This window comes from Acipenser ruthenus, chromosome 36, assembly GCF_902713425.1.
Source record: "Acipenser ruthenus chromosome 36, fAciRut3.2 maternal haplotype, whole genome shotgun sequence".
Classification (NCBI taxonomy): Eukaryota; Metazoa; Chordata; class Actinopteri; order Acipenseriformes; family Acipenseridae; genus Acipenser; species Acipenser ruthenus.
In genome coordinates this window covers 2460831-2479765 of record NC_081224.1, presented here as the reverse complement: position 1 = coordinate 2479765, position 18935 = coordinate 2460831, and the positions used below count along the sequence as shown (strand labels likewise).

At 42.4% G+C, this 18935-nt stretch overlaps 1 protein-coding gene across 1 annotated transcript in view; it reads right to left on the bottom strand.

The window, feature by feature from the left end:
- Positions 1–18935, bottom strand: part of LOC117401970 (KN motif and ankyrin repeat domain-containing protein 2) — a 64708-nt gene that overhangs the window by 33122 nt on the left and 12651 nt on the right. Inside the window, exon 2 of the mRNA XM_034002747.3 lies at positions 3080–3206. The gene's annotated coding sequence lies outside the window, so the exon portion shown is untranslated. The remainder of the gene's footprint in view (positions 1–3079; positions 3207–18935) is intronic.

Here is an 18935-nt window from a genome sequence, read left to right as displayed (position 1 = left end):
CGTCCGCCACCCGTCTGCTCCAGCTCATCCAGAACTCTGCTGCCCGCCTGGTGTTCTCTCTGTCTCGCTTCGCCCACGATACTCCACTACTCCGCTCACTCCACTGGCTCCCGATCACCGCTCGCATCCAGTTCAAGACTCTTGTACTAGCCTACAGATGCCTTGACCAGACTGCACCCAGCTACCTCCAGACCCTCATCTCTCCCTACACCCCCACTCGACCTCTCCGCTCCGCCTGCACTAGAAGACTGGCTCTACCTCCGCTACGCTCCCCTGCCTCCCGAGCCCGCTCCTTCTCCACCCTTGCTCCGCAGTGGTGGAACGACCTTCCTACAGATGTCAGGACTGCCCAGTCCCTGACCACATTCCGGTGCCTCCTTAAGACTCACCTCTTCAAACAGCACCTGTAGAACTCCTCTGTTTGTATCCTGAGACACTATCACCCTTCATTTAAATGTGCTTTATTTTGCTCTTATCTGCCCCCTATTTTACTGCATTTAATCCTGTACTTCAGAATATTGTAATCTGCCAAGTGTTTAACCTGTAGTATTTTGTACTTAATCATATCCTGATGTAACTATCACTATTTAATCATATCCTGATGTAACTATCACTATTATCTGCTGTATTATTGAATTGTGGTTTGTCACACTTGGACAAAAATTATTGTATTTCTTGCTCTTACTGTATTACTTGTATTGTAACACTTGAAAGTATTTGTATTTGCTTGCGATTGTAAGTCGCCCTGGATAAGGGCGTCTGCTAAGAAATAAATAATAATAATAATAATAATAATACCCACACCTTCACTGCGCTCCGACGCACACCACCAGCGCCCTGTACACTCACTGTACCCACATCCTCACTGCGCTCCGCCAGCGCCCTATACACTCACTGTACCCACACCCTGACTGCACTCCACCAGCACCCTGTACACTCAGTGTACCCACACCCTCACTGCACTCCGACGCACTCCACCAGCGCCCTGTACACTCACTGTACCCACACCCTGACTGCACTCCGACACACTCCACCAGCACCCTGTACACTCAGTGTACCCACACCCTCACTGCGCTCTGACGCACTCCACCAGCGCCCTGTACACTCACTGTACCCACACCCTGACTGCACTCCGACGCACTCCTCCAGCACCCTGTACACTCACTGTACCCACACCCTGACTGCACTCCGACGCACTCCTCCAGCACCCTGTACACTCACTGTACCCACACCCTCACTGCACTCCGACGCACTCCACCAGCGCCCTGTACACTCACTGTACCCACACCCTGACTGCACTCCGACACACTCCACCAGCACCCTGTACACTCACTGTACCCACACCCTCACTGCACTCCGACGCACTCCACCAGCGCCCTGTACACTCACTGTACCCACACCCTGACTGCACTCCGACGCACTCCTCCAGCACCCTGTACACTCACTGTACCCACACCCTGACTGCACTCCGACGCACTCCTCCAGCACCCTGTACACTCACTGTACCCACACCCTGACTGCACTCCGACGCACTCCTCCAGCACCCTGTACACTCACTGTACAGCTGTGGCAAAAGTTTTGCATCGCCCTGCAGAATTAACTAATGTTGCTTCATAAAGTCGAATGAAACCTGCTGAATAATGTTCAGTTAACATGTTGAATTCCATACTGCTTTGTCGTTTCCCATATACTTAACGAAAAACTGACAAGTTAAAAAAAAATGACATTTCAAAATCTAATATGAAATACTGTAATACTATTATAGCTTCCTTCTGGTAGACTTTTGCAATATCATTTTGTAGTTTTTGTTGATTACACTAAACTGTAGCCAGCAAATCTAAGAAGACCCCTTATAAACTGTCCCACAGTAAAAGCATAGCCAAGTATAATAAAGCATAGGGAGGTATGGTGAAGCTTGTTATTAAACATGGCAGACCAGGGTAAACTGTGGTAAATGCATAATATAACCATGGGAAAACCACAAAAATACCAAAAAAACATTTTATAAGGGTCACCACAGCCTCCTCAAGAGACACTTTGACCACTGATATCCTGCAGGATGTTTGAAGAAGCCCCAGTTCTGGAGCTGTCTGATCCCGGTGGATTATGTAAGCCCCCCTGCCCTGCCACATTCCAGACTTGAAACAGCGGAAGTGCTTGTCTGGTTCATGAACCCCCCCAATCCCATCAGCAGCTGCCTTGAGACTTTATTAAACATCATAAAAATTCTCTCAAACAATATTATTTTGCTTTTGAGCTTTTCTCAAGGTTAACAGTTCACTGTTACCATGGTCAAGGAAGAGAAATCCGTCTTCCAACTAGACACTGGTCTTCAAACTAGACACTGGTGCTTACTGGAACAGATAAACCTCTCTCCTCAAATATGCGTCTTGCAATCCGCCCCCATTATTACTAATTTAAAAACAATTGAGTGCCTGCAATGATGACTGGAACACCATGCATATCCTTTTGGTTTGAAGCTTTCTGTTTATGAAGCTGCTACCCCTCCACTCTATCTGCACTGCCAGACCATGCAAGTTAAACATTATCTTCACCCTGTCCCTGAGGTATCAGCTTTATTTCAATGTAAACATACTGGAATGTAAACACGGTCTTGCCACGTAATGAGGCACAGTGCACGGAGAGGTAACTAGGGATGAATGTGCAATACAGACACTGAAGAATCATGCAGTATTTTAGACGGATATTAAAAATCAGTGGAGGTGCAGTCAACCAGTTTCCTAATAGAATGATTATCGACTAGCAACGCCAGGGATGGAAGTAAGACTCCCATTGCATAGCAGTTTCACCCATTCCAGGTTTTACTACGAGCTTGATAAGCCACAGCATATAGGTACAGTAACAAGCTCAGGTGTGTCTTAGTAAACTCCTAGTAAAACCAGGAATGGATCAAACTGCTATGCAGTGGGAGTCTTATTTCCATTCCATGAAGGAAAGCAAAGAGTAACCAGGTAGCTAGTTACTGATCGATCAATGGATGTTTAATTGAGGCTTGCCGTGACGATCAATAATCGATTAATTGTTGCTTTTCTAACTGAAATTGAAGTTTTGCACTCACCTAACAGCCGGAGTCCTGAAGGTTTTCCAGTCTTGATAGGAGAGGGCTACCTGCCAGAAACATACCGTCACTCTTCCACTTCCATTCAGAGCTGACTTTCCCACATGTGCTTTCTCAGTTAAATAACCTAGACAAGCACAACAGGGGCATTGTTATTATCACGTCTGTTTGTAAGTGTTCGGGGGCTGCCTCGAATCAAGTTGAGAGTGTATTTCATTCTCACACACTCTCTGCTTTGCCAGGTTTGTCACACAGAGTGCAAGAGAAAGTACTCTCTCAGCTTGATTAGAGGGAGCCATCATAGAAGTCATGAAATCGAAATAAAAAAAAGACGAAAAGCTGATGTGAATCTATTTTTTTTTTTACCTAATTAATTTGTTCATTTAGAACCTGCTGTGGTTTAAACATTTATAATGCTTTGCTGTTGACATTCTGAGTGGGAGATCTACACTCTCGTCGAAATTAAGTGTACTTGTGTATTCAAATGAAGGAAAACGGTCTCCCACTCACTCTCTCTGTCTCTGTCAAGTTCAAGTTCCAGTTCAAATACTTTATTGGCATGACAAGTTGAACAAGTATTGCCAAAGACACAATGTGTTAGAGAACACAAAATAACAGACATTAAATAAACAGTGGTATTTGTGTGTGTCGGGCTTGTCTGCTGTGTGTCTCTGGCTCTGTGGCAGGACTCTACAAACTCTGCAGCTGTTACTGCTCCCTCTCTCCTCTCCTCTCCCCCAGAAAGACCTGCAGTTTCTCCTCTTGGCTCTGGAACAGACAGCCCCTCTATTCTGTCAGCCAGTCTGAGGGAGTATCGCTCTCTCTGTGTCTCTCACAGTGAAGGATGAAGTGGGTCTCAGTCTCAATCTCTCCGCTGTGTCTCTGGGTACAGAGTCTCTGGGTCTGCACTGTGCTCTGTGCTGCCTGTTTCAATATCCAATTTGTGGTCACTGACTGTATTTAGTTAATAAGTGTTTGTCTTTTAGATACTCTGCCAGATTCTCTCTCTCTCTCTCTAGACAGACAGACAGACAGACAGACAGACAGACTCATTCTGATGTAACCACAGCATCACTGACACCTGCCGCATGTTAACTAAAGTGCCTCTGAATCATAACTCAATCAGCTTTCAACACCTTTCCTATCCTGGCCACAATCCACGTCTCTCAATTTCCTGTCACTCTCCCCATGACTTCTTTGCTTTTAGTTTGTATTCTTTGTTCAAACCCATTAGTTCAGTCGTGATGCTCGGAGGTGGTTTTAGGGGCCAGCGACCCGGGCAGTTGCCTGGGGCCCCAGGCCATGGGGGACCCCACTAGGCTAAGTTAGGTCATATCTACAAAGTGTGTTCCTTTTCTCTTACAATTTTGAATTAATTGCATGTGTGGCCTATTTAAGTCATCAATTCAATTAGACAATCACTAATTTGACAATTTCCCAATTTTCCAGTTACAGTGGTTTGATTTCATATGCACAGCAAATGAAATCAGAAGAAATGGGGTGTTCAAATACATTTGCACATTACGGTGTGTCACCTTAAAGTTGCATAGTCTAGTTCATGACACTGTTTAATTGCTCACATAAAATGCTAGCATTATCTTTTAACAGGTACGTGACAGTAATTAGGCCGACTGATCTTTTCGTTCACATTCTGAATGTTTTAAGTGATTTGTTTATTTCTGATGTGAAAGTCCTTTTCCAAACAAAGCAGCAGTGGAAGTCATCCAGAGTGCGGGTGGGAGGAGGGAGGAGGGAGGGGCCCACGCCTTAACCTCTGCCTGGGCCACGAGTCAAACTCCGGCTCTGGTGAAGCTGTATCTGCATGGGTTGGGCAGCCAGGACGTCACTAAAAAGTGTGTGCTACATGTGGTAGGTAACCATTTGCAGCAGTGAACTTTTAACCGTTAGGATAGTTTCGCAACATTTAAAATGTGTTTTTTTTTGTATTACGTCAACAAATACAATTGCTTGGAGAACCAGACCTCAGATCTCATGAATCACCATAATAACCATGCTAATAATAATCTGAGCCGAAAAAGGCATTAAAAATAATTTAGCCCCGCCTGCTTTAACAAGCTTATCATAATAGCACTCTGGATGTCTTTTTTGTAAGCCTGTCTGCTGCTTTGACAGAATGTGGTGCAGTTTGTTTTCTGTGCTCTGGATGTTCGCAGTTTGAACACTGGTAGAGTTTTGATTGGCGTGGGGGGGTGGGGGGCAGGAAGGATGGTGCTCGCTGGCAATATGCCAGAGATTGTGTTTAGGAGGAGGGAGGTTTATAAGCAGGACAGTCCACTTGTTTTATACTACGTGTGTGTTTTTTTTTTTATATATTTCAACAGCCAGCTTGACACAGTAGCATCCTCACCAGGGTTTGAATTCAGAATTGCAGTGATTAATTCGTAAAGCGAAAATAGATCATTTAAATAAATCACAATGAATTAGTGACAGTCCCTCTTAGTCTGTCATCTATATTAAAACATTTAGAAAAAGTTTCAACCCTCCATAGAGATAATCTTCACATTAGGGTGGGTACGTCATTGTGCTCAGATGATCGTCTCTCTGTGTTTATCTCTTCATTACGCAAAGCGGTGGTTCAGGCAGGGAACTCCCTTTTAACCTGAGATCAATCCAATACCAGATCAAATCCTCCATCAAATAGCTACTATCTATTCATCTTTCGATAAACGATACATCCAACGATCAGCAAGGAAAGGATTTCTATCTCACCTCAATCCCTTACGTCCCCCCTGTGTGCCTGCTTGTTAGCTTCGTCTTACAGGGGAGGGCAGCTATCTTTCCCCCCTGCCCATGGCATCTCTGCGGTCAGCCTCTCCACTTATCAGCAAGCTAATTTATGGGCAGGGGTACCTCGAAAGATGAGGTCAAAGCATGTAGTATGAAAATATGTATAATGCAGTAGTGTTGTCTGAGCTTTAATAAATCATCTATCACATGAGTTTCCTAACTGAACCTCACTTGATTATTTTTGAGTTTTCCCATCATTGTTTGTCCTCTCTGTAACCGCTAGCCTACACCACTTACAGATCACACAATCATTCTAGGAGTGGATGAGATGTGATTGGGATTCAAGGCCAGCTTCACCCCCAGGCTCCTAGCTCTAACCACAAGTTATTTGGGGTTGGACGTCTGGCATTCGAACAGATCTGCTCGCCTTAGAGGACTGGACTTGAAAAGCCCTCCTTCCAGGCTACAGATCAGTGAGCCTCCAGTATTGTAGTGAGGCTGTCCAATCGCATTACATCAGAGTGCTGCATGGTGTCAATATGAACCCAGACACGGTAGGACCCGAGGCCACAGACAGAAGTGACACGAGGACACATTCCGAACAGGACAGAGGTTAACACGTGTATATATTAGATGTTCAGATCTCCAATTAAAATGTTCTGGCGTTCTTAAATAAAGATCTTATTAGAGCACCCCATTGCTTCTGTAGTTTTGATTGGCTGTGCACATGAAATCAAAGCACAGTCACTGAAAATGTAATTGATGACTTTAATAGGCCACACATGCAATTCATTTAGAATAATCGGAGATAAACTTATAATAAGCTGATGTGGACCAGGTCACCTGCGTGTGTCACGAACACCTCCTGGTTCACCCCTGTGTACCGGATGCTTTGTGTCTTAACAGTTTTAATTGTGCACGAAAAACTAAAAAAAACATCAAACCTTACTAGCCCCTACCTTTTTGTAGTCTCATTATTAGGGATTTTATAGAAGCACGCAGAGCTAGCAGAGATGAAAGGATTTGCATGTTTTTTTTCTTCTGGAATCAAAAATCACAGACTGGCCAAGTCATTTATATATATATATATATATATATATATATATATATATATATATATATGACACATGGTGCTCTACAGTACAGGCCCATATCCACAAGTAGAATTACTGGCTATCACTGTCTATCTTACACAACACCCAATAACATATATATATATATATATATATATATATATATATATATATATATATATATATATATATATATATATCCATATACAGCAGTGTGCACATGTATTAGAACACCCCATTGCTTCTGTAGTTTTGATTTGTTGTGCATATGAAATCAAACCACTGGAACTGAACATCTTGGAAGATTGTCAAAATAGGCAAATTAGTGATTTTCTAATTTAATTGATGACTTTAATAAGCTACACATGTGCAATCCATTTAAAATAGTAAGAGAAAGGGAAAACACAGCTACACATGATAAAATGCGTGAGGCTTTTTAGAAGTTGTTTAAGATGCCTAATTAAAAGCACAAAGTGGTCATGTTTTCACACGAGTGCCTACTGTTTCTCTATGACTGATTACAGACCGAAAGTTGAAATTCTCACCCCCGGAGGTTTTCATGCAGGTAGGTATATAAAGGATGTAAATGACACATCTTGAGGTGCTCTAGTAAATGCACACACTGATGGAAGAATAAACGGCACAGATCATCATCTGATGCAAGCCATCCGACACACAGAAATTTCAGGTGGCCGTATCACATCAATGTCTTTACTTGTGGCGTACTCGAAATTCCCTTCTATGAAGCATTTATAGGCAGGTATTAAGTGAATCCATTCACTAATGTGTTGATTTCAAAACAAGAAAAGCTGTCCTTACCTCACCTTTACAACTGAGTACCAATCAATGACAATCAGATTCCACACTGAGTGTGTTTTAAAAGCTGATCCTGGGCGCTGACATTTTTACTGCCATACATTATATCTATCTATCTATCTATATAATTTTATTATAATTTTTTTTCCCATCCAGCTGAAGAAGGACTTGTAGTCCGAAACGTCCTGATATAATTAATTTTAAGTATTCACATTTTTGTGTACCTACTTTACTTTTCTTTTTCTTTTTGATTTTGCACCTTATGGTACTCAGCAGTTTTCCTTTTTAAAATTCTGGCATGTGATGGGTTAAAACCTCATCACATAACCAAAAATAGATCCAACTATTGCCCCTGTGACGATAGTCAATAATTTTTTTTTTTTTTTTTTTTTACAAACTCTCTCAAATTACATTATCATGCTGCGGCTTTGGGCATTATAGTCCCCTTTTGGTAACTATAGTTCTTCCCTTGGGGGCCATAGTTTCCCCTTAAGCCCCTGCCTTCCTGCCCTTATGCCCCAAAAGTGCCCTTTTTCTCAGTCATGCAATGCTTGAAAAGTGCCTGTTTTTCTCAATGAGCCCTTTTAATGTCCTCTGAACATTACTGTGTGTGTATATATATATACACGCATGCCCTTTTGTATAGCACACCATTTAATTATCACAAAGCAATTCACCGATGTTGAAAAAGCCAGTAGGTCAATTTGTGTAACACAAGGCTTGTGCAATTCAGTGTGCTATTTATTTCTGTGCAGGACAGTGAGTGAAGTGGTTGTCATTGTCTGTGTCTCACACCTGCAGCACTGTCAGGCACAAGTCCAAACACCCTCTTTATTAATGCCGTGCAGCTGCAGTTTCAAGGACAGTGAAAACACTGAGGGTGTTGAAAGGGAAGATTTATTACAACGGCACCGCTGAGCGCTTTCGATCCCAGTCGTTCTAGATAGACCCACCCTGAGATACACTGCATGATGTTCATCCGGAAACACTCAACAAGGATGCAAACCAGCCGTGTGTCATTCGTAGCTGTCTGTATGTAAACACCCATGCTGCGGTACAGGGTAGGCTGCTCCGCGTGTGTGGCTGCAGCCCCTGCTGTAGGACTCAGATGGTGATAACAGAAGGGGTTGGAGGAAAGCTTCAGCTCCCCGTCTGTTAACCGCTTCCCTTAGAAAAGTGTATCGTGGTAATCTGAATGGTAAGTTGGCAGGTTTCAGGCATTTACCATAGTTAGCCATGGTTTGCTTTTTAATATGCTTTGCCATACAGTATGTGTGCGTTACAAAGCGTGCGTGTACTTTACCAGGCTTTCAGTGTGCTTTCACTGTGCTTTATTACACGTTTCTGTGCTTTTACTATGGGAGACTTTTCTAAGGGTTAGTTTACCAGGGTGTGTTTTTTAATACCACACATCTCTGTGCTTTACCATGCTTTCACTGCGTTTCATTATTACACTTTTACTATGGGAGACTTTTATATGGAATAGAGCACCCAATTTAGGCTTAAGACCCTATAGTAAACCGGACTGTGATTTCTTCCAAAAGAAAATATGACTTATTATAGGCATTATTGCACCATGTTAAGTTTCCTATCTATGTATTGATTTTATATGCATGTATGTTTTTTTTTTTTTTTCAAAAGTTATGGCAGGACTACTTCTCAGACTCCATAGACTTCACACAAATGTTTTAATTTCTAAAACTTAAATAAAAAAAAAAAAACAATTGTGACCGAAGGGGATATAGGTATAGGTAAACGCCTAGTAAAACCAGGAATGGATCAAACTGCTATGCAGTGGGTCTTGTTTCTCTCCCTGGTATATATGTCATCTGGTGCATAGAGCACACAGCATAGCTCTAAAGTTAAACACCAGCCCTCCTTTATGTTCCCGAGTACAGTTTGTTTTTTTTGTGATGTAAAGTTATTATATCACATGTAGGGTGTCTCTCATAAAATAAATCAATGCACAGTTTAAGCAAACAGAACCACTTAACTTTGCTTAGTGGTCCTCTCCCCCAAACTGTATGAGATGACACCTCTTAAAATAATCAGAGACACCCTACACACGACATACCAACTATATTACAGAACAAAACCTCGTCATGATGCTGGAACATGCGGAGAGGGAACGAGAGAGATGTGTCTCATTTACTAGTTATTATATTAGCATTCTTCCCATTATTAATTTGTCTTGGGGTTGGAAAATTTCGACAACATACCGGCTTTCCAAGGTTGGACAAAAAAAACATAAAAAGCGAAGCTTGATTATAGACAGCGAAAAAAATGCCAGAGATGGAATGCAGTTTGAATCACAAAGAGCCATTTATGCAGAGGAGAATGCCACAGCTGGATTTAATAAGCACAGGAGAGAGGGGGAGGGAGAGGCAGAGACACTCCCAATCACTGGAGAGTCCAGCAGGAAAAACAAGCGTGTTTCAGAGATTTAACGCAGGCAGGACTCTGTGGGGCTGTCAGGGGGAGGGGGGTGCTGTCGGGACCTCTGTTGCCTAATTGCTTCCATATGTCCCCCCCCCCACTCCCCCCATCCTGCACCAAATCATTTTCCTTGCCAGTCTGCTGTTCTTTTGTACAACAGAGCAACTTAACAACTCAACAGTGTAGATATTAGCACCTTTTATTTATGGCAGTATATTTTTTTGATGCCTCAACAAACACAGAGTGGGTGGGGGGCTTTGGTAACAAAGGATAGTGTAGCTACACTAATGTGCAGGTTTATTAGAGCACCTCAAGATTTGTCATTTATTGAGTTCTGCGCACACAAATGTACTACAGAAATGAGTTTTTGCGAATGCATTTTACATGAAACTCATTCAAAACTAAAAACACAGCGACGTCTTATTGTGTCTTTAGTGGTAATAGTTAGGATGGCCCCCTTTGGCATCAATAACAGCTGGGCATCTTTTTGGAAACATGTCTCAAAATCGCTGGTGTCATTTGTCTCCCTTTTTCTTGAAGTTGTATCCAAAACCTTTCTATTGTACAGTCGGTAGTTTTGTCAAGAATAGAGCGCAGTAAACTGCAGAAGCAATGGTGTGTTCTGCTACACGTGCACACTGCTGTACATGTAGTTAAAGTGTAGATTCATATTTTATTCTACAGCCTTTCTTTTGATAAAACGGTACTTTCAGTGGAAGGTAACCTAAAGCTACTCTTTGGGTGTCATTTTTATGTATCCGAAATCCTTGCTTTACCCGGCCTAATAGAAAAAAAAAACAAAACGCTGCCCAAACCAATAGGAAAAGATTCCCATACTGTGAGTACCTCTATAGAAAATACTTGTGTGAGTCAAACTCAATTCTGCATGTTTAGTTACTTTATCATATAGAGCTTTTCTAAATCTGTGCTTCATAATGCATCATCTTATAATGACAGGTCTGTAAAGTGCTTATAAATTATAAACTCCAACCCAATTAGTACCGTGAAGCAATTAGCTTCAAGAATCTTTTTTTTAATGCGTTAATTATATGTATGTGTAAGCCCACTGTATACAATGTACAGTGGTTCCCTTATAAAAGTTTCCCATAGTAAAAGCACAGTAAAGTATAATAAAGCACAGTGAAAGCATGATACAGCATAGGTAAGCATTGTAAAGCACAGAGAGGTCTGGTAAAGCATATTAATAAACATGGCAAAACCAAGGTAAACGCAATTCAAAGCCTTCAAATGACTTTGTAATATTTTTTGCCTTTCAAATATTCTCTGCAGCAATGGCGAGTTCTATTAATTCTCCTCCCTAAGTTTAGATTACATTCACCTCAGCTGTCCAATACCAAGTGTGTCTTTGAATCAAGATAAGCCATGCAATGTGACCGTACGTGTCTCCACCGGCGCTATGCTAGATTATAACTTTGCAGTACAGACCGCCTGTCTCAGGCAGAGCTGTTAAGGGAAGGGGTATTGCTGATGTCTTAGCAAGTCGTGGTGTGAAACCTTAGCCCAGCATCTAAAACAAAGACACCCAGCTGCCTCCCTAGGGATTTGAACCCGATTCCAGGGGTCTGCAGCCTGGCGTGTGGCTCCACCAGACCACACCTGTTGCTAGTTTTTAGTAGCATCACCAAGCCTATTGACTGACCTTTAAACCCCTTAGAGACGCTGTACGTGCCATATAGTCCAACACTCCCTCAGCAGCTGCCTCATCAAAGTCTCGCACCGTTATACTATTCCAGGAGTAATAAGGATCTTAGGGGTGAGGGAGCAGTTCAGTCTCCATACCTCAAGCCTGCCCTGGACTGGAGGGAGCACCCTTTCTCTTAGGGGCTGAGGGAGGGAGGGAGCAGTTCAGTCTCCATACCTCAAGCCTGCCCTGGACTGGAGGGAGCACCCTTTCTCTTTAGGGGCTGAGGCAGCAGTTCAGTCTCCATGCCTCAAGCCTGTCCTGGACTGGAGGGAACACCCTTTCTCTTAAGGGGATGAGGGAGGGAGGGAGGGAGCAGTTCAGTCTCCATGCTCCTGGAACCGTCACAGAACTAAGGAGACTAAAAATCCCCCTTTGCGACAATCACACAATTGCAGTATATGAACCAGCCTCTACTTAACATAGTTTGAGCTGCAAGCCCACACGCTTCCTCCCTCCTTGAAACTTTCAGCAGCAGAGGGAGGCGGTATGGACGTCTGTTTCATCTCAAGGAAGGAAGATATACAACAATGTAAACACAGCTCTGCTTGTTCCTCCTTCGATTGCTGTTGGAGTTTATTGTTTCTTGGAACGATCTTGTAAGAAACGCCTAGAAAGCGCTAGACCTTCTTGAATTGCTCGGCTCCTGATGCATTGACGCCTCTGCTTCTCAGCTACGTGGTCTGTATAATCGGCGGTGGGCGGCGCAGGTGAAAGACTTTTTGTCTTTTTTTGGTTATATAAATGAATTCTCTCTGCCCCCTCTACACAGCCGCTCTGTCTCCCCTGAGCCAAACAATCGACAGCCCTGCCTAAAGAAGGCAATGCTTAGCGGAGAGTGTTTTAATCTGGCCCTAAACATCTGGGCTTGCGTTAGCGTTAGCAGATCTGCCCTCCCTTTCAGCCTTGTACTGAATTCATTGCAATGGTATAATCATATACATCATATCCTGATGTAACTTTCACTATTATCTGCTGTATTATTGAATTGTGGTTTGTCACACTTGAAAAAATTATTGTATTTCTTGCTCTTATTGTATTACTTGTATTGTAACGCTTGAAATGTTTTTGCTTACGATTGTAAGTCGCCCTGGATAAGGGCGTCTGCTAATAAATAAATAATAATAATAATAATAAATAAATAATAATAATAATAATAATAATTTTCTGGGCTGTACCCGAACCCTGACCTAAAAGCATGCTTCTGTTCAATTACACACAAGGCTGTTTTAGTTAAAAAAATAAATAACTTCTTTGATTCCTTCTTTCTTTCTTTCTTTTTTTCTCTGTTTCGGTACTTGTGAAAGGTGCAGGATTTGCAGGACTGGAAACAGAGAAAGAATAATAGGATATTTAGTCCTCTATAGTGTAGCAGTGGCACTGGGAACAATCCCTCACATACCTCAAGTCTGCCCTGGACTGGAGGGAACCCCCTTTCTCTTAGGGGGTGAGGGAGGGAACACTAACTCATTTCAATAGTGACTCAGCCAGATTTAAACCAGGCATCTGCAGCCATTGATAAATAGACTTTGAATTGGCTGTGAAAATACCAAACGTCCTCTCTCTCACACCTAGACGATATGTCTTTGAAACCCACTTGTTTGAGAGCGTGATATCAGGATACACTTTGAGAAGTTTATCCAGTAATAAATCCTCTGTATTATTTAAACATGGACTCTCTGTTTTTGTTTAGTCTTGGTTCAGGCTCTGATGGCTACATAAAAACAAACAGGGCCATGGGAGGACTCTCTGTCTTTGTGTTTACTAACACAGCAATGCAGACTCTTTAATGGAGGGATATAAATCTGTCAGACCCATCAGCTCTCCTGCACTGTCCAGTCCTCTCTCCACGCTCAGGTGCTACCCCAGCATTCACTTAACAGCTCTGTGTGTCTGCGGAGCGGTCATCTGAGAAGGTGTAATGATGGAGAGCAGACTCCAGTAATGCCCAGTGGTTAATTAAGCTGTTTAAGTGTGCAATGTATTCACCACCCCCTCTCCCCTTTCCAAGGAATTAAAACTCTTTGTTGCTGTGCATTAGATAAATGATCAGGTCACTGGGATCTGACTTAAAGGCACTAGCTGAAGTGTCTGTCTGCCTGACACTGTTTCTTGTTAGTGTTTTGGTAAAGTTAAGGATGAATGGCCAGGCTTGACTCTGTTTAAAGGTTGTGGTTTCTGATCGAATCACAATCCCAGAAGAAGAGCTAGAAAGGCAAGGCTCAGTTTGACTTTCTAAGAACTTGAGAGATCCTTCAAGGATTGAACACACACCTGAAGGAACGGACAGTGACTCTAAACAGCGACCATTTAAGTGAGAAACAGCGTTTGGAATTGCAGGCTGTATTGAGGATTTTCATACTGATTGTGAAAACGACTACAGTGGTACTTTTTTCTACAGTTTTTATTCAAACAGGTGCTGCAGTGGGTATATTTTCAGTTACGTTGGGTAAGGCAGGCCACGTTTTTTGTGCATTAAAATGTTTGCACATTTTTCATCATAATATAGTAAAGATTTTCTTGCAATACGATATTAATTCAAGCTTAAGCGTTCAGAGTCCAGTTACTGAGGGACAGGACCCAGGACCAATGACGAGATTCTTATCTTGAGCTAAAGGAACAGTTCCTACAACTCCTCCCAGCAGATAACCTTGTAATCCTAACCTGGATCTGAGCATTAGGAAGACAGCAATGTTCTCACACTCGGGAATGATCTATGGGCTGTCTTTTAAAATCTTGTAGGAGAGATCAGAATGCTCTACCATCACTCCCTAGTCTAACTTATATCTCTCGCCTTCAACACCACTGGGTAGTTTGTTTTCCGCACTTAGCTGCTGGTTGCATGGGTGTTTTTTTTTTTGCAGCTTTGGTCAAAGACTCCAGCAATGACTTTTAACCCTGTAAAGCATGGAATCTGATCAAGTCATAATCCAAACAGTACTGACCAGACCTGACCCTGCTGCTGCTGCAGCTAGCCTTCTGAGATCTGAGCAAATCACACTTGAGAGAAGAAGTACTGACCTGACCTTTACCAAACGTCTTAGGTTTATTGAGTTATTGAGCTGATCATCACAATCCAAACAGTGCTGACCAGGCATGAACTGAAGAGATTACACTTTCTCTTAGGGGTTGAGGGAGGGAGGGAGGGAGCAGTTCAGTCTCCATGCCTTAAGCCTGCCCTGGACTGGCAGGAGCACCCTGTCTCTAAGGGGGGTGAGGGAGGGAGGGAGCAGTTCAGTCTCCATACCTCAAGCCTGCCCTGGACTGGAGGGAGCATCCTTTCTCTTAGGGGGGTGAGGGAGGGAGGGAGCAGTTCAGTCTCCATACCTCAAGCCTGCCCTGGACTGGAGGGAGCACCCTTTCTCTTAGGTTGGTGAGGGAGAGAGAAGTTCAGTTTCTGTGCCTCTAACCTTTTCCGATGGGGGAGGTGACAGGGCAGTTTTTGAGTCTCTGCAGCAGAGGATTTAACCCGACACAAAAAATTGAAGCAGCACAAGATTTTGCCAAAGCGCATTTCCCATGGATCTAGTATGTGTTTATCGCAGTTTTCTCTTTTCCAAACTGTCTGGTGCAGAAAACAATGCAGCAGCTCTTCAGTTCCTGAGCGAGCCTTGTATTTTAAGATCCTGGTTTCTCACAGCGCTCTTTGTTTATCTGTAGCTGGCACGCTCCACACAACAGCATCTGGGATATTTTTTTCCACCGACGCTAGCTATAAACAACAGACCCTGAGAACCAAAGCTGCAGCACAGCCGACGGGGCTGACTAAATTAGAACGAGACTTCTTCCGAAAGCTTGAAGTTTTCAACAACAGTCTCCATTACTTCTGCTGCTGTTGCCCCTGGCATCTGTGTATTGTTCTTTCTCAAACACCGATCAGGCTTATTTTGGTGATTTGGTCTGGTTTAAACAGATTTTATTACAAATTTGTATTCAATGGAAAATGCATACAAGCTGTAATCCGCTTGTTTACAAAGGCGTCCCAGGAGAAACACAGGAGCAAGTTACAGCTATACACAGTACAAGCATACAGTGAGCCCACAGTTATTACAATTACAGGACTGGTTCAAATGATCAAACGGGAATCTCTTAAAATGAGAAAGTGACTCTGTGGATCTGGGTAGTTTATTCCAGTCTGAGGGGGCAGCAAAAGTTTCACTTCCAGCAGTACTTCTCACTGTTGGTATTTTGAAGTGTTTAGTATCACCGACATTTTATGAGAAATAAACACAATTAAACTCCTGGAATATTTAGATAAACAGTTTATTATTCGCCCCTCTTAAAAGGATCTGGTTCCAGTGGAAACTCATTCTATTCTCTATGACAATAAGATTACAGTTAGATAAATAAAAAGTTGTAAGCCCACGCCAGCATTTCTTATCCATCGGTTGTTCAATGTACTCTTAAAAATAGGACAATCGGATACTCCCGTTAACTTTTGCTAAATCAGGCATGGAAACAAGACTCCTATTGCATAGCAGTGTCACCCATTCCAGGTTTTACCACAAGCTTGATTAGCCACAGGATACAGGTAACAAGCTCAGGTGAGTCTTATTAAACATAATAAAACCAGGCATGGAGCAGACTGCTGTGCAATGGGAGTCTTATTGCTAGCCCTGCAGCTCTTGTATAACACTGATCTGAATTGATTTTGAGGGTAAGGACACTGCTTGTAAGTTTAGTTGCCTGTCAGTGGTGTCTGACCCAGATATGCACGCACATAATACACAAAGCCTGAAGCTTTTATTAATGCTTCCTGTGGTTTATTTGTTTGCATTTGGGGGTACTGAAAGGTTGTGTGGCTCAACACTTCTGAAGGGCATCTTGTATTGAGCTGTAATAGGGTTGTTTTCTGCAGTTACACCACAGATTGTATGTGTAGTTTAAGTGTGCTGGTCTGTGTTCGCATGATTGGGCTATTGGCAGCCCTTTCTGACACAGGAATTTCTGACGAGACGTAAACAGGCATTCATTTTTATTACCAGGTTTATTAAAATAGATATCTGGGAACAGGATCGGAGATGTCCATTGAGAAATATTTCTTTCTGACAGGCGTGACTGGAAGGGGGGGGGGGGGAGGTTAGTGAAAAAAAGCTGTGAAACCCCAGCCTCCCCAAATGCCCCACCCCACTCCACTCCCACTCCCACTCCCTGTCCGAAATTGATTAAACGCTGCAGACATTTTCTGTGGAGCTGCCTGGAGTCGAATCTCTGAGTCGGAGCTCCAGAGCCAGGGTGCCTAGTGAATTACGCAGGGAAAGACGTGCGGTGTGTGTCAGTGTACATGCAAAGAGACTTCTAAGACTATAACTTCATACACTAGCAATCAAAAAGAAATGCTTTTTGTTTTAAGATTTGCGGTGAATTTGGGCACTTGGCGGGCAAAAACACTGTGGGTCTACTTGCAGCAGTTAGAAGTTACAATTAACACATGAACACGTGTTTTTATAGCACTGGAAAGTAATCTTAAGTAACATGCAAACCCCCTGCCTTGTAAAAGTTGACCAGGGTATTTTTGCAGTTTTACCTCCATCCTGGTTTGCCATGCTTATTAATATGCAGTATTATTACTATTCTATACAATGCTTCCCTATACTTTACCATGCTTTCTTACACTCTGCTATGCTTTTATTAAGGGAAACTTTTATAAGGGTTATTTTGCCATGGTTTGTTTTTTATATGCTTTACCATACCTCTCTGAGCTTTACAATGCTTCCCTATGCTTTACCATATTTTCAATGTGCTTTATTACACTTTCCTGTGCTTTTACAATTATTATTATTATTATTATTATTTATTTCTTAGCAGACACCCTTATCTAGGGTGACTTACAATTGTTACAAGATATCACATTATTTTTACATACAATTACATTATTTTTTACACATTATTTTTACATACAATTACCCATTTATACAGTTGGGTTTTTACTGGCAATCTAGGTAAAGTACCTTGCTCAAAGCTATGGGAAACTTTTATTAGAGCTGCTAGGATGAGACTTTTTAAAAATGCACATGAACGCCCCTTGCCTTCGGTGTGATCAGCATGGACAGTGTGTTCAGTAACACAGCATCACAAGACACAACTGACGCATGACACCATGAGCTAGATTCAGTGAACTTCATAACTTGTGATTCAGTACAGTGCATCTCAACCGTTACAACTGGACAAGCTGTTTCCAAGATCCAGTTACAATCCGAGCAAGATAATAGTTAACCCTGTCCTATACTTTATAGAGTAAGCAGCGGGGTTCTGAAAAATCTATCGCTCCACGTCCCCACGTGTTGCTACAACTGTTTAAATAACGCACCTGTGATTTCTGTTTTTATAGTTAACATCCTGACAACTTTTTACACTTCTAACTTTTAAAGTTTGTTTCAAAGCTCTTTAAAAAAATTCCGCTCTAGTGCACTGATAGCGTAAGGATTAATGCCAACATTCTCAAACAGGTAACACAGCGATAACGATCCATGATGTGGTACGGAACAGAAAAGCAGAGCACTTGTTGTTATGTGTTTTTTTTTTATCCTGCAGAGATTTAGAGGACAGATCTCAAACCCCAGTGCACTAGAGCAGACATTTTGAAAAGAGCTTTGAAACAGACTTCAAAGTTCTAAGTGTAAAAAGCTGTCAGGATGTTAACAATGAAAAGAAAAATGACAGGTGCGCTATTTAAACAGTTGTAGCAACATGCGGGGAGAATTGTAGTGGGGACCAACCAAATAATATATAAGCCGTCACTTTTCTTCCATGCTTTACCATACCGCTCTGTGCTTTTCCGTGCTTATCCTTTACCATGCTTCCACTACATATTAAACTTTGCTATTACTGTGCGGAAACTTTCATAAGGGTTACTTTTCTGCTTTACTACGCTTTGCTAAGCCCTGCGATCTTTAAGTGCTTGGCAACGCAGGGGAGCAGTACTGAAGCACAGCTACATTTTTCCTTGTGGAATTGAAAAGGGCGTTGTCGGGTTTTAAAGATGAGTGCAGTTTATGGGTGTTTCTTGGCTTTACTGTTGCAATGTTTTTCCTTTTCCATAAATGAGCGATGTGATGCTAGCGGCCACTCCCAGTGCTGT